Source organism: Pinus tabuliformis, chromosome J (genome assembly GCF_031772625.1).
Source record: "Pinus tabuliformis cultivar Carrire ecotype Pingquan chromosome J, CPIR1, whole genome shotgun sequence".
Classification (NCBI taxonomy): Eukaryota; Viridiplantae; Streptophyta; class Pinopsida; order Pinales; family Pinaceae; genus Pinus; species Pinus tabuliformis.
Genome location: NC_142295.1, coordinates 1104126498 through 1104146156, shown reverse-complemented (window position 1 = coordinate 1104146156; position 19659 = coordinate 1104126498).

Genomic DNA, 19659 nt, shown 5'->3' with positions numbered 1-19659 from the left:
CTCTGCCACCTATGAGTATGGCACCTGCGTTTGTTTTGGTAACTTGTGGGCTCAATTATTTGAACACTGGATGATGGTTCTACTCTCTGGCATAAGAGGATGGCTGATTATGTTCTGTTCGGTTGCTTGCTTTGATTTTTTCCTATTGTTATAGTTTTTTTTTAGAACATTATGCTGGTTAGCTTTGTTTAACTCCGTGCATGCTACAAGTCACATCTACGGTGGCCTTCTTCTACTCGCGGTTTTATTCCAGGTAATTCATCTCTCCATGATTCATTTTCACTCTTCGTCTTTCTCCGTTGCTAACAACTTTCACTCCTCCATCTCAGGCTATTACTATGGAATGTGGCTTACTGGTTTTTGCCTTCTTTCTGTGTGGTTGGAACTCTAGGTAACTTTTCCTTACTGTATGAGCAGTTCACTAAGCTTTGTTTTCTTTCCTCCATCAACAAAAGGGTTGACAGTGTTGCCTTTTTTGACTTTGTAAGTTGCTGGTTTGGCTCTCTAGTATACTGGGTGTGAACGTTGCGGTCCTTTCCTGGTAGGCTCTGCCACTGTCTCGATTTGTCTTTTTGTGCTTAGTCTCTGTCAATTTAAATGGGATTGAGTCCCAGTGCTTGTTTTCTCATTCATCCTATCGTCGTTATGCGACATGGTTTGTTTGGCACAAACCCTTACTTGACTCCGTGAAGTTTTGTAATGATACAATGGTTATAGAAGATAACTTGAATGTTGTTCGAAACCCTCGTCTAGGCTTCTACTAGCTGGTTTGGCTTTTTAGCAGTTCATTGTATACAAATATATTATTTCACTAGAACCGAAACCCTTATCAAGGGTTATGCTGGTTAGTGCGACTCTTTAACAGTTTACTAAGTTGTGCTTGGACTTTGTTATATATATATATATATGGACATTTCGTTTTTACAATGAAAAGAATTACAGTGAATTCTTTTGTTTGCGTTTGTTACCTCTATCTTGAATGTGGTTACTCGGCGTTTGTTTTCTCGTTTTGAGTTGAACTTGTTCAAACCGTGCCTGATTCTTTCGGTCGTGGACTCCGCTTGTGGTTTGCCAGCCTTCGTGCTGGGGTTCTCATGTAACTTTTCTTGTTTGCTTTCAATTATTTAGAAGAGAAAAACAAAAGAAATGTGCATGCACTGTATTTGTTTATTATGGTTGTTCAATAACTAGAAACATAGATAAACATGTCAATGATTGTTACAGATGGATGGATTTGAAATGAAATAAAATTATTCCCTGTCTTCAATTTCTGTACTCGTGTGTTGAACCTTTCGAATGATTTACAATTTTCCATTTGTACTTTTTTTCCACAGTTATCTGAACTGTGTGTAGTTACTTTTCAGTTTCTATTCTATTAGTTACACAACTGCTTATGCATTCGGTTTTGCTTGCACCGCAAGATTTACATTTCACATGTTTGCCTTTTTTCCCTAAAATGAAAGAAACAGTTATAAAACTATTGTTGATTAAAGACAAACAAGACAGTGACCCTAACTGACTAGACTGTTCCCTAACTAATACTGAAATTAAAAAGAAACAAATTACTACATCCTACTTTGACTAATTGAACATAAAGAAACCAATCACTGATAAAACTTTCCACCTTGGTGGAGACCAACATCCGGTCATGGTGCCCTTAGCTGGATGCTCCTGCATCAATTTCCTATAACGATGAGATCAATTAAAGAAATTTTGCTTCAACTGATTCTCCAAGGTGACGGCTTCACCTATCGTAGTGCTGCCTCTCGTTCATTTGCTGCACATTACCGTGTTACACTTTGCTGTACTGTCACATGTGTTGAACCTTGATGACTGAGCTGCTCTCATCTTCATGCTGCTCATCATGCTACATCTTCCATGGTCTTATTCATCATCAAGCTGCCCATGCTCATGATCTTCATTCATCATCATGCTGCCCATGCTCATATCATCATGCATCGTTATGTTGCTCATGCTCATGATCTCATTCATCATCATGTTGCTCATGATCTCATTCATCATTATGCTACCCATGATCATGATAATGATGTTGAAGGATTTCATAGATCTTCTTTGCCACAGGAATACGTTGATGATACATAAGCCAAGGATCTCCTCATCGAATCCTTATCTCATCATCAAGTCATAACAAGACAGTAATTTGCTTGATTGCGGCTCTCTGTAGCTTCATGCCTTTACTATGGCTTCATGCATTGACTCTAGCTTCATGCATTGACAGTGGCATTATGTTTTATTCTCCATGCGTATATCATGTATAGAGTCTCCATGCTGTGCTTATATGATAGTGCATATATCAGTCACCTTTGAAAATGGATTAGGGTCTTTATGTCTATGCATATATCATGTATAGTATCCATGTTGTGCATGTACCATGATGCATATATCAGTCTATTACGCATACATCATGTATAGAGATTCTGCGTATGACAGTGTATATGTTATGCGTACATCATGTATAGAGTTGTTGTGTATGACAATGTATATGTTAGCATGAGTTTCCATGACTGCATTATGACTACGTATACATGACAACGTATAAATGTCTCCATGTCTGCGTAGAATCCTCATCATGAACAACGTGTAATCCATCATGGACAGCATGTAAATCCTCATCATGAACTGTGTATAGATCTCCATGAACAGCGTAAGAATGTCTTCCCTTACTGCGGCTAGGTGACTCCATTACAGGACTGCATTCAGATGTGTTAGGGCTTCTTGAACAGCGTATAAGCTAGGGCATCTTCTGCATATAAGCTAGGGCATCATACTTGGCTCAACGTATCTACTTTTGTGTCTCTCCTTCACCAAAAACCCAAGACGTGGAGAGGAGGAGATCACATGAAGAGTGTCTAAATGACTTCAAGTCCTCTTCTATTTATACTAAAACGTAGATGATGAATAGGCATGTCTATTGGGCTTCTGAGCCTACTCAAGTTGCTGGTCGGCTTGACAATTTGTTTTATAACATAAATAAATTCATAACTTCATAAATACTTATCAGAATTGGATGATCTTTAGATCAATCCTACACCTCTCGATGAGAGGGATCCAATAAAAATATCAGCTACCATAAATAAGATGACCCACATGGAGTTTGGCCCTAGTTTCCAATTTTAACATTGAACAACATCAATTTCTCACACAGATGGTAGTGTAGACCCCTCAAATACTTTAGGAGTACATCTGGGTTTATTGGAGAGATACTCAACATTATAGTCATCTTTCTGAATTTTGTGGTGTACTCGTGCACGCTTTGGCCCAATGTTTGCCTAAAGTAATGCCACCACATCCACTAGTCTTTCACATACCCAATGGGATAAAAATATGAGTTAATGAGGGTTTTGAAATCCTCCCACTTAGCCACAAAAGGTTCTCTCTCCAACCTTATGGTTTCTCTGTGGCTCTTTTACCAAGTCAGTGCATGGCCCTCCAATTTCAGCCATGCAAATGAGATCTTCTACCCTTCCTCGATTTGATGGACACTGAAATAAAATTCTAGTTGTTGCAACTAGTGGTTCAACTTCAGAGCATCGATTTCGTCATGGTATGGATTGATATCTATTTTTTCTTCCACTTTAAACAAGTTTTGGTTCACGACACTCAAACTGAGCTGATCTTTTCTAGGTTCTTTCTTTGACTAGTTATCTGTGTCTTCTCGATCTCTTGATCCCCCTTTTGATTTGTCCTTTGCATTCAACCCCCATTTTTATCCAAATATCCCCAGCTTATTTCTCAGAGCCGTAGTGAGGAGGTTGACATTGTGGTTTATATCAGTGACTTGTTCTTCGTTTACAGATTCGTTGCCCATGATTAGGGTTTTACTATTTTCGTCCTTGCCAATCTAGATCCATGAAATCTCCAAAAAATACAAAAAGAAACTTTCTCCGATACCAAATGATCCGTAAAATGGCGCGGATATTCCATTGAATAGTTCGTCACAACAAATCTGATAATATTATATCAAAAATCAGAGATTCTACAATATTACAATTTTATTTAATTTTTGTAAAATTAACTGTAATTAGTACATGCATGTAAAAATAAATCAAGAAGAAAAGTAGAGAATGTAAAAATAAGCTCACACACACATAATACACAGGATATTCTCTCTGGGAAACCCTTTTGGGAGACAACCCAGCTAGAAGTTGAGGCTACTTTTCTCTCTTTATCTGTTTGGAAATATGGCTACATATTCAAAAAAGTAATGTCTGTGGCCCATGGGCTGCTAGAGTTCATATATCCTTTTTGTGTGCTCTACCTCCTATCTCTCCTGGCTATCTTTTCTCAACTATGGAACAAAATTCTCTCAAAAGAATGGAATGGCTCTTCCCCCTAGTGGCCCGGTTATAACACAGCCCAATAGCCTACTAGTGGTTAAGTTTGACTACATCAACTCTCAACTAGAGTTACAAAATAGGATCTTCTAGAGTATTTTATATCAAAAACACATGGCTAGCCCGATTTCCATGAAAAATGGGGGATGACACGACATCCTCCCAAACTATAGGTGTGAAAACAAGAAGGTCAACTTCTGAGTGGCATAACATTTGCATACTGACTACGATTGAAACAATTCTTGCGCTGTTGGAAACATTTCTGTGTGTAGAATAACATGGAAAGATTTCAAACTTAATAGGAAAAGTGTTACCTTTGAAAAATTCCCTTTTATGCCTCAACATGCTCTTGGAAGGTTTCAGATTCCGTTTTACCAAACTAGGTCCCACTGGTAAAAATAGTCCTCTAAATTAATTCATCCACTTTTTCCCACTCCAAACGCATCGAGATGGATGAAAAAAAATATAATGGTTTAATTCAGATCACCTTGAATTTAAAAAAATAAAAAATCATTGTATTTAAGAAATATGATAGGTGAAAATTTACCTATAAAATTAATGGAACAGAGCAATCACAACTCCCTTAAGTTTCAATAAACCATAATCCAACCAATAGAGTACTCTTGCTGAAGACCAAGGTCGAGAAGAGTTTTTGTGTCAATATGGAAATATCCTTATGAAACCTAAATCCTATATGGAGAAACAAATGGTTAAATTAATAAGTAAGAAATATGATAGCATAGGCGAGGAAATATATAAAAATATAATATATCCCTCAAAAGGTTTTGTCACTTACCAACTAGAATAAAAAAATCTGCACAGAGTTTTCTTTAAAGAAAAATGAATAAAGACTAGTAAGAGCAACTAGTATTAGCTCTCTATAAACAATAATGGTGAAAGACTAAAGACCAGTAATATAGCGAAACAAGATTTTTCTGAAAACCCAAACAAAATAATGACCAAGTGAACTAGTGGAAAGGAAGTTTATTACGACCAAAAAAAAAAAAAAAAAACTTACAATCGAACATGGTCCTTGTGTAGATCATATATATATATATATATAGATATATATATATATATATATATATATATATATATATATATATATATATATATATATATAGATATAGATATATACTTGTTAAGATGTGTGACAAATTGCAAGGACATGCATTTAATTTAAGAGAATTTTGACAGATTATATGACACTAATATTTAAAAATATATATCATTAGGAAAACAACATGATTCCTCACAAATTGTATTTTTACTCCAAATCAAAATTCACAAATTTTATATGAATCTTGAGAGCTTCAATTCGATAAAAAGGTAAAATTTTGAATTTCATCACTACATTTGCCCCAAAAGTGTAACTCATCTTCATGGATGTGTCAACTTCATTCTAGGCATCTTTCTTTTTGAGTAATAAATCAAGGGTGAAAGGCAAGAGTGAGGTTGTTCATACCAAGTTAGACCACAATTATACTCTATACTCTCTTAAGAGTTCTTTAAGCTTGAAGCAATCACAACAATATTCTTCAATGCACTAATGCTCAACATGCCACTAGTGGGGATTTGAATCTATGTAGGTAGGATAACAATCATTCCACTTAACTAAAGATAAGGGGAAAAAATGGACAGATCTCTCCAGGCCCCTGTGGTGGCTAGGGTTTTTCCCTAACTGGCCAATCCATGCTCAGATTATGTAGATATCCCCATAGATCTTTGTAGCATGGCTCTCACATCTTAAAAAATGGAAAACCTTCACGATTTATAAAAGAAGACAATATATTTTGCAGGAATGGTAGTTCGTTCAACAAACTCTTCCTCTTAAGTAGCTGAAGCCATGATTTCATATAGTGCCATGTTCAAATCCATATATTTTCTTCTGGTAGTTTAAGAAACTCTTTCCTTTAATGTTCCTTTGGATGAGGAATCATTTAGTTATGATTTGTTTTTAGATCAACATTCGGTCTATGGATTTAATGGGTTTGGGCCATGGTTAGCTAATCTCCAAAAGTGTATTTCTGATTCACGGAAACCTCTTCTGACTGATGAACTAAATATTTACCCTTTAGCTTAAGGTTTTATTGTTGTTTCTTTTGATAATATAGAGAATAAGAAGACTATTTGTCAATCTGGGCCCTGGTTCTAGGGTACTGTTGGTATGTCCATGCAACCTTGATCTCCCACCTTTTTTCTGGTTATGGTGTAAATATCCACAACTCTAGTCTAGATAAGGCTTTCGAAGCTTTCTCTACATCTTTGGTATTTTCCATCGTTATCTTCCATTGGAAATGCATAGGGAATTTTTATCACAACATAGTAGAAAATGAAAATTTTGATAATACCACTTATGCTTGAATATGTGTCGAGATGGATTTTAATAAGGGTTTTCCTGGTGAGATAAATCTAACGACTCTAGACTATGTATGGGTTCAAAATCTTCATTATGAAAATATTTCATTTTAATGTCAAGTATGTTATGAAATACGACATGTAATAAAAAGATGCCCCAAGCTTTTATAGAATAACATAGTTCGGAAAAATTTCTAAAGGCCTAAATGTTGGGAATGAGTTTAGAGTGAACATTATACAATGTACAAAGAAGAAGAGGCTTAGGGTAAGAATGAAGCAAAAGACAAAGAGGAAGAGGTTATTGTCAAAGAAAATCCACTAAGGAAAAAAAAATTAGTTAAGAAGAAGCGCATGTCAATGAGAACCCTCCATATTTAGTGTTAGTGGAACTGTAGCAAACCCTGGTGAAAGTCATATCCCCCTTCAAATCCTCAAGGAATAAAGATGTAAAACAAATTTCCTAGGCAAATCAGGAAGATGATGAAGAGAAAATAAGGACAACAATGCTCACTCATCAAAGAATGACCCACTAGATGTAGTAGAAAATACAGGTTCGATTCAAGTGGTGAAGAAGGACCAAAATATTTCCTCAAAGAAAATGAGAACCCAGTCAAAATCAAATTAAAAAGTAGTGAAAAATGGAATGTAAATATACTTGGATCTTGTGAGTATTTTAACTGGAATGGAACATGAATTTTTGTATCATGGGGTAATTTCTTAAGGGATTGGATTGAGCCATTGTGCTCAATCTCAAACTTGCAAGGAATATTGGTAACTTTGAAGATGTTATGGCTCAGGGCTAGATCCCAACATTCTCTTTTAATAAAACTCTTATACCCTCTTCATTAAAAAAGAAAAAGAAAAAAACAAATCACTCCACTTAACCACTAACTCCAAAGAGAGAATTTCTCTATCTAGAGATATATCTGCATTGAAATTTTTGTTATTAATATGTCAACTCCATATTCAACATTAAAGTTACAAATCTCCTTCATACCTTGAATGAAAAATCATCTCTCTATATATAGCTTAGTGTGCATAAATGAAAAAATAAAAATATAAGAAATTTTTAAATTTTAATTGCTTTATCAAATAGATATAAAATTTTGTTACTGAATATGCACATCAAAATATTTTATTTATAGCCAACACTCACTTATATATGTGTATGTGTTAATTGAATATAAAATTAAGTACCATCTCTTTAACATTGAATTACAATATCAATATTGTTTAAAAACAACACATGTCAATTTTGTATTGAATAATGAAAAAATTACATGTCTTTCATTTTAAAAGTAAAAATCAATTTTGATCAAAACTAGAATTTTTTTACTTTCAATTATTTTATATTTTGATATTAACATTATTTTTAGATGCCAGGTATCAGATCCTTTATGTTAAGTAAAGAAAGATTTAAATATTTCTAAAATTAAAACAATTTTGAACTAAATTATAATTTTTTTATTTTCACTTGTTTTATTTCTCTGTATAAAATTGATGTATCAATGAGTTGCAAATCATTTTATATATATAGAAATGATATTAAAATATTTTTTTATTATTATTTAATTTAATAATATAAATATTAAATTTTTATTATTTAATTTATTAATATAAATATTAATTTATTATTTTAAAATATAATATTATATGAAAATTTCAGTTATTTTAGTTTTCTATATAAAATTGATGTATCAATGAGTTGGAAATCATTTTTTATATATAGAAATGATATTAAAATATTTTTTATTATTATCTAATTTAATATTAAATTTTTATTATTTAATTTATTATTTTGAAATATAATGTTATATGAAAATTTATTCCATAGAACTATAAATTAATTTCTCAATAATTTTTTTTTTAACTTATTTAATTAAAAACCATGTAACATCAAAAACGACATTTTAAGAATAAAATGTAAAAGGTGGATTTGATACGTTATTCGATATGTCTATTTAATATTTTATCTTCATGACATAATTTAGAAAGCAGTTGTTTATAACGCGATTTTTTGAAAGCTTTTCTGGCGGGTTTTTTCGGTCGAAATCCGGCAGGAATTTATTGGAATCGCAAGTTTGATAGCTAGTTTCTGCACAATGAAAGCGTCCCAGGGGTTTTTCAGTGTGCTGAATCCAAATATGCAGTTAAAAAACCATTTTAACTGCAACAAATCAAGATTTAACCTCAATTTCTTCCGCCGGATTCCGTCACCGGAATCTCCAAAAAGTCGCATTATAGACAACTATTGGGTAGGTTAAGTAATAAACATTTTTTTTTATATATTTATATTTATTTAAAGTATTATATTTTAAGTGATTATATGTTAAATTTTGTCGGGTAGGTATTAGTAATATAGTGTGATATATGTATGTGGGAGAAGTATGGTTGCGGGGATAGGTAAATAGCTTTATTCGAAAAATTTTATATAAATATATATGTTAAATTGAGATTTAATGATAACTTTGATATTTAAATAAAGGTATTTTGAAAATTATATATGCATTCAAATTATTTAGATTTCTTTTTAATGGTGATTGATGAAAATAATTGTGCTTCGAATTGAATTATTGAATGTTGATCGAATGTAATGTGAATAAATATGTGTGATACTAGAAGTTATAATGGACAATATTGAATGATCAAATTTTAGTAAGATAGATATTTGTGTATATGTATTTTGATTTGTAAATTTATAAAGTGAATTATTTTAGGGTATAATTCTTTTATCATATACATTTTTGATTTCATTGATATTTTAAGAAAAAATATTTATTTATTTATCTATCTAATAGAGAAATTTTGAGGTAAAAATAGACATCAAAAGAAAAATGTACAATAAAAATCAACTGTATAAGAGCTAATAGGATTTAATATGATGATGTAACCATTGAGGTTGATTGGTTATTTTTGTAGTAAAAGGGTAAAATGATAAAAAAATAAAAATAAAAATAAAATACATAAAAAAATTTCAACTCGTATTTTCAACTTATCTCCCTATGCTTTTACTCAATTTTTAAGTGGGAACACTCATTGGATGCAAAATTATGCATCCAAAGAGTACCCATGTTGCATATTTTCGGATGGACCATAGTATAGAAAAACCCATGTTGCATATTTTCGGATGGACCATAGTATAGAAAAATGTGAAAAACATGAAAAAAACGTAATTGCAATAAAGGTTTGTCATGTATTTCACTTTTTTGTATTATAGAGTCGATCAAAAGTAAGCAACGTGGATACCCTTTCGAATCCAACAAATGCTCCTGCTCGGAGTAAAATCATATGGAGAGTTGAAATTAGGAGTTGAAAAATTAGATTTTTCTTCCCTCCAAATATTACTTCCACTATTATTTTATAATATTCCTTAAAAGACCCATTTTTTTACCTCAAAATTTCTCTCATAAAACTTGTCTTTGCAATAATATAGGAAAGTGATCAGTATTAAATTAATCCTATTCTCCTATTGTTTAGATTCAAAGTCACTCATTAGAAGAGATGTGACAGTTTGTGATCCTTAAGTTCAATTTGACGTAAAAATATTCTTACCCTCCTTTAAATAAAAATGTGTTCTTTCATCATTTTACTTCTAATTATTTACATTTGAGGGACAAAGCATCAAGAAGATTATTTACATTTGAGGGACAAAGCATCAAGAACATTATCTGCTTTTGAGGGATGAGATGTGTGTTTCCAAATAAGAGACTTTGTTGATTGGTTGAGTTTAACAATTGAATTAATCGTAATCTTCCTCTTGTATAATAAAAGGAGCGAAATATGTACATAAGTATTCCAGTCGGGACAGCTCAACGACAACACTTTCTCTTTCCACCCCTTTTTCAATGGCAGATCCCGAATCGAACATCCTTTTACTGTTAACTTTACCAGGTTCCTCAACTTCACCACTTCCGTCGGTAACGACTCTATTCCACATCCTTCTATGGTCAAACTCTGACAGCTGAGCCAGCAGTCCCAACGAATTGGGCAAAGATTTCAGCGCTTTGCAATGAAGGAGCCACAAGTGCTTCAATCTGCTTAGACTACCCAACGAACATGGCAATGTCAGTTCTTTCAAGGAATGGCTTCCCACATAAAATACTTCCAGATTCTTGGGGTTTATGATATCCTCAAACAATTCTTGTAAATTTGTAAACTCCAGATGTAATTCTTCCAGGGACTGTTGATGTGTAACTTGCCAAAGCAACATTTCCATACAAACATAACTCAACTTCAAATATTCAAGAGAACCAACATTTGCAGATGTTTCATCTATTAAAGAGAACGAACATTTGCAAATGTTTCATCTGATATTTTCAAGTAGATGCAGTCACTGAGATTCATATATTTAAGGATAATTAAATTCGTGAAGGAATTTGGCTACATTTGCAAACTCGAGGAACCATAGAGATCAACGTGCATGAGATTTGTTAAGCAACCAAAGGAATCTGGAAGCATTTGCAAACCCGTATCAGCGAGATTAAGGTGTTGGAGATTTGTTAGGCACCCAAAGAAATCTGGAAGCATTTCCAAGCGTTGGAAATAAGAGCGTTCGAGGTATTTCAGAGAGTGCATAACACAAAATTCTTTTGGTAACAATTTGAGATAATGAGAGTTCACCACAACCTTTTCGATGCGCTTCAGCTAACCAACGGACATTGGAAACAAAACTTGAAAAGGGGAGGATCAATAGTCAAGTCCCGTAACTTTAGAGGTGCCTACGCAATAGTCATCCATATAATATCTTCATTTATATATCCCGGCCCTGTACTACTATATCAATAACATCAATAATCTACCATAAAATACACCATCAAATCATAACAATAATCTATCATTAAATTAAATAATAACCAAAAAAAATAAATACGAAGCTAGAATTAGCTTTCACCTGAGATTTTGCTCTTCACAGTGTATTCAATTCATTTCCACTCACTTCTAAAACCCTCAAATTCTTCATGAAAATCCAAGGAGGCAGGGAATTGTAGGGAAAACCAGTCCAGCGTAGCCATATCAGATTCGACGAATCAACCCTCCACAATATGCTTTTTAAATTATCATTTTCAATTGCAAACAATGTGTAACTTACTTGAATAATAGGATAAAGGGTACCAAATTTTCAACAATGGCGATCCTTCAGTAACATGATGGTACCAATGATAGTAAAAATTGAGTATACGAACCATCCTAATTCCATGCACCACGATTATCACCTGTTCATTCGTTAGAAACAAACAACAAACAGATTAAACACAATATTCCTCTTTTCTGCTTTTGTTGAATAGAGAAACCATAAAGTTGTATGAATAATTCAAGAACTTACAAAATATTGCCGCCACAAATCAGAAATGCCCTTCATCACACACCAAATACAATGTGGGATTACTCCAGATGACTTTTGACGATCTGCAATATGTCTTCCCATGTCTCTCAGGTGATCATGCATTTTTATGGTATTTTCTGTGTCAACCTCAACAAGACACTTTTCCTGGAGATTTGCAAGGCCCACCATACCATTCCAGCTAGATCCATCCCATATTCTTATCACCATATCCCTGTTCTCTACAATGAAATAATAGGCAATGTCTAAGAATATTTTCTTTTCCTCTTCCTCCGTGCATCGTAACTGAGTTTGAGTGTTTGCTGAATTTCATTCAAAAGTTTTATTTGTAAAAGTTTATTCAATTTCCCTTCCCAATAAGATATGTCCCTCTTTCCACACAAAAGATTGCCAAAGACTTTAAAATACAAAGGAAATCCATCACAAGCCTTACAAAATTCATCTATGAGATCTTTGAATCCTTAAGCCGAATGAGGATCACAAAGCGCATAAGAGAAAAAGAGCTCTTAACAGTGTTGTTCATTGAGACCAATCAATCTATAGATTGACGATTCTACTAATCCTAAGCTTATGAGACATCCTTGTAACGAGCTGTAACCAAAATTAGGCTATCGGAACGAAGCACGTCCTCTAATGGCAAAAAATCATTCAACTAATCTGCATGATCTACATCGTCTATAACCACTAAATCGTGTGGAGAAGTTTTGAGAGAGGTTTAGGTGTTTCTGCACAGTTTCCTGTTTTCCTTGTGACTGAACGCTCAGGGCTTTCCTTCACTGAGGGGTCTGCCCTGCGTTTTCTAATCTAGACTTCCCATTTGCCAATTTGCGCCAATGCACAGTCTCCATGGGTCAACAGTCAATGAACTTTGATCGAGGGTCCTCGTTGTTCTGTGCTAGCTACAAACTACCACTGTCCAAAGGTCCTTCCTGATAAGCTCATTTTTCATAAGATTTTGAAGCCTGGCATAATTTGAAACAGTCATGGAAACTCTGATAATATTCAAGGATCCAATTCAGATCACGGCCTTCCCATTGAAAAATATTTTGGGCCACCAAAAGTTGGTTTTTAAGCATCGACTAAGTGAGGGTATAATTCTCTCACTTGTCCAGTCTCTATCCATTTTGCATTGCTTGGCTTTGAACCCTTGAGTCCAATCCTGAGGTACTTAACATCTCCCCTACGCGTCGTCCTCACCTTTTTGTCCAGAACTATGTCTTCCTACAATTCATTGAGATATTCAGGTAACAAATCATCAATAGAAGGCAATTGAGTTTGCTCTTCGGGATCTTCAATTAACAAAGGTTCAAATAGTCTCAAGCTGTCTGCATTAACGATTGAGTGGAGGTGCATGCAAGCTGGTAAATCAAGGCGAAAACCATTCTCACTGATTTTCTCAAGTATCTTGAAAGGTCCATACCTGATAGGCTTTAGCTTTTCACCTTCACCTTGCATTCTTCCCTTGGTGATATACAGCTAGACTTGATCACCAACTTGGAAACTATGCTCCATCTGATGCTTGCCATGCTTTGCCTTGTATTTGGCTTGGCTCTTTTCCAGTTGTTCCTATACTGCCTGGTGAATCTCTTGGATTTGTTCAATGAACTTGGTCGCCTTGTCCACATCACTGTGTCCATCAACTGCTATGTCTTTACCAAAGACAAAATCTAAGAGAGACCTTGGTGTGAAATCAAAACATGTATCAAAAGGAGATCTCTGTGTGGAAGAATGTTTTTCTCGGTTGTAAGCATGCTACACATAACACAAATGTTCATCCCAGAGTTTGGGATGCTTGCTGCAATAGCCTCTGAGCAACTAGATCACTGTCCTGTTGACCACTTCTGTCTGGCCATCTATTTGCGGATGAAAGGCTGTGATTTTCTTTAGTTTGTTTTCCATCAGTTCCCACAGACTTGACCAAAACCTCCCCACAAAACTGGTGTCTCGATAAGATATAATTGAAGTGGGTAATACAAAATGAACCCATACATGTTGAAAGAATAGTTTTGTAGTTTGTTTAGCTGTAATCTGTTTATTACAAGGTATCGAAATACATATTTTGCTGATCCTATCCACAACAACATATAAGTAGTCATGACCTTTCCTAGATTTGGGAAGTCCTCCAACAAAGTCCATGGAAACACTTTCCCAAGGATGAGAAGGAACTGGTAATGGAGAATACAAGCCTAGTTTTCTATTGTTGGGCTTGCTTTTAGCACACATGGTACACCCCCTTACATATCTAGAAATTGTCTCCAATTTTTGCCAATAACAAAATCTTTGTAGCTGTGCAACCGTTTTACCTACCCCAAAGTGACCTGATATTATAGAAGTGTGTGCTTCTCGAATTGTCTTCACTCTTTCAGTTTGAGGAATGCATAGCTTCCCACAATGATACAAGAGTCAGTCCTTAAGGTGGTAATCCATTTCTTCTACTCATTTACCTTGACTTAAAGTTGCATACACATCCTTAAAATCTATATCTTGAGCATATTGTTCAATGTAGCTCTCATGCAATACTAAATTATGCTCAAGTATAGTAGATGCATTTATAATTGGTCTAGATATCATATCTACAACTTTATTGTGTATGCCCTTTTTATCTCTAATGACTAAATGAAACTGCTGTGAAAAACCCATCCATCTATAGTGTCTCAATTGCTGCAACTTAGTTTGGGAGTGTAGATATTGAAGTGGTTGATGATCAGTATGTATAACTGTCTCTTTTCCCATTAAGTAATGTTTTCACTTTTTCACACTCTGTACTAATGCATACAATTCTTTATCGTATGTGGGATAGTTAATCAGTGCAGAATTAAATGTCTCAGAATGATAACATACAGGTTTACCGTGCTGTGTCAACACTGCTCCCATGGCACAGTCACTGGCATCCGTTTGGATCTCAAATGGTCTTTGAAGATCAGGTAGTGCTAGTATAGGTGTTGTACTAATCTTTTCTTTGAAGGTGTCGAAGGCTTTCTGCTACTTGCCTCCCCACTGAAACACCTTGTTCAATCCTGTTAAAGCATGTAAGGGAGCTGCAATTAAGGAAAAGTTAGAAATAAACTTTCTCCAATATTGTGCTACTCCTAAGAAGCTTCTAACCTCTGTAGCAGATTTGGGTTTAGGCCAGTTTACAATGACTGCAACATTAGAGGGATCTATCTTCAATTCACCATCCCCTACTATATGTCCCAAATAATTCAAAGATGTTTTGTCAAATTCACATTTTGAGAGTTTAACATAAAGTTTTTCTCTTTTCAAAACATTTAGCGTCTGCTTAACATGCTTTAAGTGTTCTTCCCACGCTTTGCTAAATATAAGAATGTCATCCAGATATACAATAACAAAATCATCAAGAAAAGGTCTGAGTACATCATTCAGTAATCTCATGAAAGTAGTAGGAGCATTGGTTAAGACAAAAGGCATAACTAGCCACTCATACAATCCCTGCTTTGTTTTGAAACTAGTCTTCCATACATCTTGTTCTGCAACCCTGACCTGATGATATCCACTATGCAAGTCTAACTTGGAAAAATAAACAACTTTGTTTAACTGATCTAACAGATCATCTATACGAGGAAGGGGATAACGATTCTTGATTGTTATCTTATTCAGTGCTCGGTAATCAATGCACATTCTCCATGAGCCATCTTTCTTCTTCACCAAAATGATTGGAGACCCACATGGTGATGTGCTAGGTCTGATGAACCCCTTCTTGAGCAACTCCTACACCTGCATCTTGATTTCTGCATTCTCTAAAGCGGACAACTTGTACATTCTGATGTTAGGCAATGGAGAATCTTGCTGCAAATTAATATCATGTACTATTTCCTTTGTGGGTGGCAGACCTTTAGGTTCTTGAAACAAGATATCATATTCTAAAACAGCTTTTTCTAAATCAGCCTGCTGTTTAGCATCACAACCTTCAAAAACATTGGTTTTATCAAGTTTCTTTTCCTTTACAACCATCAGTAAAAATTGTTTGCGTGAATTTACAATTCGTTTCACCTACCCTGAGTTTATGAGAGTATAATTATTCTTGAGCTTATGAGCTCTTACAATATATTTGATTCCATCTTTAACGAGGAGATACTTGTTCTTATCTCTATAGAAAATAGCTTTTCTATCATACAAGTAAGGGCTTCCTAAAACAATTCACATATATCCAAAGGAACTACATCTAACTCAACCCCATCTACAAATGCTGACCCAAAAGAAAACTTAAGTTTACATTGTTTAGTCACTTGTAGCTGTGCTTTATCACTTAACCAACATAATGGGTAAGGTTTCTTGTGAGGTGTACTCAGTAATCCCAACCTCTTTACAATTGCTTCAGAAATTAAATTTACTTGTGAGCCACTATCAAACAAAGTATCAATCTTTTGATGTTTGAAAATAACTTGAATATGGAAAATCGCATGTATTTTTCTCTCATTTTCTTCATCAATAGTAGATTGTGCAGAATTACTAGTAGATGCTTAAGAATTTTTACCTTTTATACCTATGGCTGCAATGGTTGTTTCATCTCCTAAGTCTGACCCCAAATGTTTCTAAATAGCTGCAGTATTCCTCTTCTTCTTGCCCTCGAACTTCTTAGGTCTCAGCTCCAGATGCATGATCCAACAGTGCTCATCATCATGCCCCTCCTTCTTACAGTGAGTGCATGAAGACTTTCCCTTCTGTGCAGTGTTGGCCTTCCTCTCTTTCCATTTCTGTTTTATTTTCTCCCTATTCTTGCTTTCAACTGGTTTGGATGATCCCCCAATTTCCAGGTTCCCATTCTTTCCTCTAGCTTCTATATGTGTAGCTTGAACAGATACCTCATCTATACTAGTGGGATTAAACATGAGGATAGTGTGCCTCATCTAGCTGTGTAGACGACCTATGTACTTCAACAGAGTCTCAGGTGAGTCTAAAGAAATTCTTAGAATCAAAGCTCTCTTCCTGAATTCTTGGGTGTAGCCTTGTACACTTTGCTCTTTCAATTGGCGAAGAGTTTTCCAGCTCATCATGGCTTGCTGCATGTAAGCTAGGGGATAGAACTTGTTTTTGATTGCAGAAACAAATTCACTCTAGACAAAAAGAATCTTACCATGTTTCTTCATGTCATCTTGTGTCCTACCTTCCCACCATGCCAAGGCAATGCCTCCGAGGCATAGGCTGGCTAGTTGAATCTTACTCTTGTCTGAGTTGATACTCTGCACTTTGCAATAAACTTCAATTTGTTTGATCCAATTATCTAGCTTCTCTGCATTCAACTCTCCATCATATATTGGTAACTCAAATTTAACATCTAATTTAATCAAAGATGTCTTCTTTGTGTGTTTAGGGCTATTAGGAGGTGTGAGAAAGCTTTCTTCTTTCCCTTTTCCTTTTGAGTGGTCATGGAGAAGAGACTCTTCTTCCCCTTTATCCTGTTTGGAGCCTGAGGAATCCTCATCCTTATGTTTCCTAAAGTCCCTATACATTTCCTCTACCATGGACCTCATGGCCAAGAAACTATCTATAAATTGAGGGTCTGGCCCCAAAGGACTTTCCTCTGACATTTTCTTCTGAGGATGGACTCTTCCAATTTCTGGGTTAGTCTCAACCAACTCTCCTTCTCCTAATTTAAGCTTTGATCTAGTTAGCATTCAATAGTAAAATCCAGCACAACTTGTCTAACCTTAACAACCTAAGAGCTCTGATACCACTTGATCTGAAATTCACCCTTATATGACTTCAGAGAAATAAATAAAGGTATTACAGACTTAAGTGCTGGGGTGTGCCTGTGTTAATTTATGCAACGGATCGATAAGATTGCGAATTACACAGAAATTAAAGCAGTAAGAGAACACAGTAAGAAAATACATGAACATAAAAAATTTAATAAGGAGTTCACCCAATCCTCCTGGGCTATGTCTCCTAGTCCAGCCTTCAGTGGTGGCCTTTTCTATTGTGTCTTAAAGTAGAGTTTTTACAATAAGAATCTCAATTTGAGTCTCGCTTTAACAAAGAATAATCAGTGGGATGGTACTTGGATCCCCCAAGTCTCTAGAGTACACAGACTCCCCTCACTAGATTTTGACCTCAACTGGTCCTCATAGTATGAGTCCAATTCGGTACTCACACCTGACAGGTCTGCACAGAGGAGTTGCTTGAATTCCTCAAGCCTTCTTAGGAGTTCACAGACTCTCAGACTCTCTCTGTCTCTGTCTCTGTTTGCTCGATGCTGCCTTCACTCTGCAGGTTAGCTCGACTTCTCTGTTCTCTACAATTTTCTTCCTTTTGGTCTCTCGACTTTCTGCCTTCTTTTTCTCTTCTTCTATCTCTCATCATCTCGCGTCATCTCTTGTCATCTGATTTCTTTGTTTTTCCATGGCTTAAAGCCAATCTGTTCATTGACTATTTTCTTCCTCTTCCCGGCTCTTCGGATCTTCTGCCTCTATCTGTTGGAACTCCCCTGCTTTTGTGTCATTGCCATTGTATAACATTTCACAGAGAGGTGGCCACTTGTCTCCTCACTAACTAAGCACTAGCTTTTCCTTGAACGGTTGTTATTTCGCAAAATGACTCATCTGCTAGCTCAACAGTCATGCCAGACCCCAAATCTCATGTGCCTCATTCTATTTCCCCGTAAAATCTGGTCATCCATTGGGTTGATCCTCCACCATCGATCTGGAGCCTCCAGATCCTACGGTCTCTGTTCATATCACGTGGGTGAGTTGCTCGACCGTTACACACACGATGTAAGCGATTTTCTCTCTCATCCACTGGACACGTGTCACCCGGTGTATGGCATCGCGCGGACCTCGATAAAACCCACTTACCGCTTGAAATGCATGCGATATCTTGCTAGTTTTGGGCATGGGACCCGCCTTCTAACGGTTTAGGCGTTTCCGCACGGTTTCTTGTTTTCCTTGTGACCGAGCACTCGGGGCTTTCCTTCATTGAGGGGTTTTCCCTGCGACACTAATCACGTATCAGAAACGGCCTCCATTTTCTAATCTAGACTTCCCATTTGCCAATTTGCACCAATGTGCGGTCTCCATGGGCCAACGGTCAGCGCGCTTTGATCGAGGGTCCTCATTGTTCCATGCTGGCTACAAACTGCCACTGTCCAGAGGTCCTTCCTGATAAGCTCGTTGTTCATAAGATTTTGAAGCTTGACATAATTTGAAACAGTCATGGAAACTCTGATAATATTCAACGATCTAATTCAGATCACTGATATCAACCATTAGGGTTGAAAAACTATTATATCATGTGTACATTTACCAAGAAAGTGGGTTTGTGCACCCCCACAAGGAGGTTGTTGTTCAATGAATGCCATCATGGTCATTAATTCTAGTGAGGTGGGCACGGACTCAATCAGATTTGAATCTGCGACCTATATCCTTGCCATTGTAAACATGCCTTAGGTGGATGTCTCAACCTAAAGAGGTAAGATCCTTGAAGTTAGATTGTCATTTGGGGAAATGCATCACACAACATCACAAAGCCCTGAGTTGAAGACTTCCATCCTACATTTTTGGAGTTTCCAACCATTCCAATTCTTGGAAAAATTCAAACGTGTCCCTGCATATTTGGGTGCAAAGTTCTTTGAAGGTCATGGGAAATGTT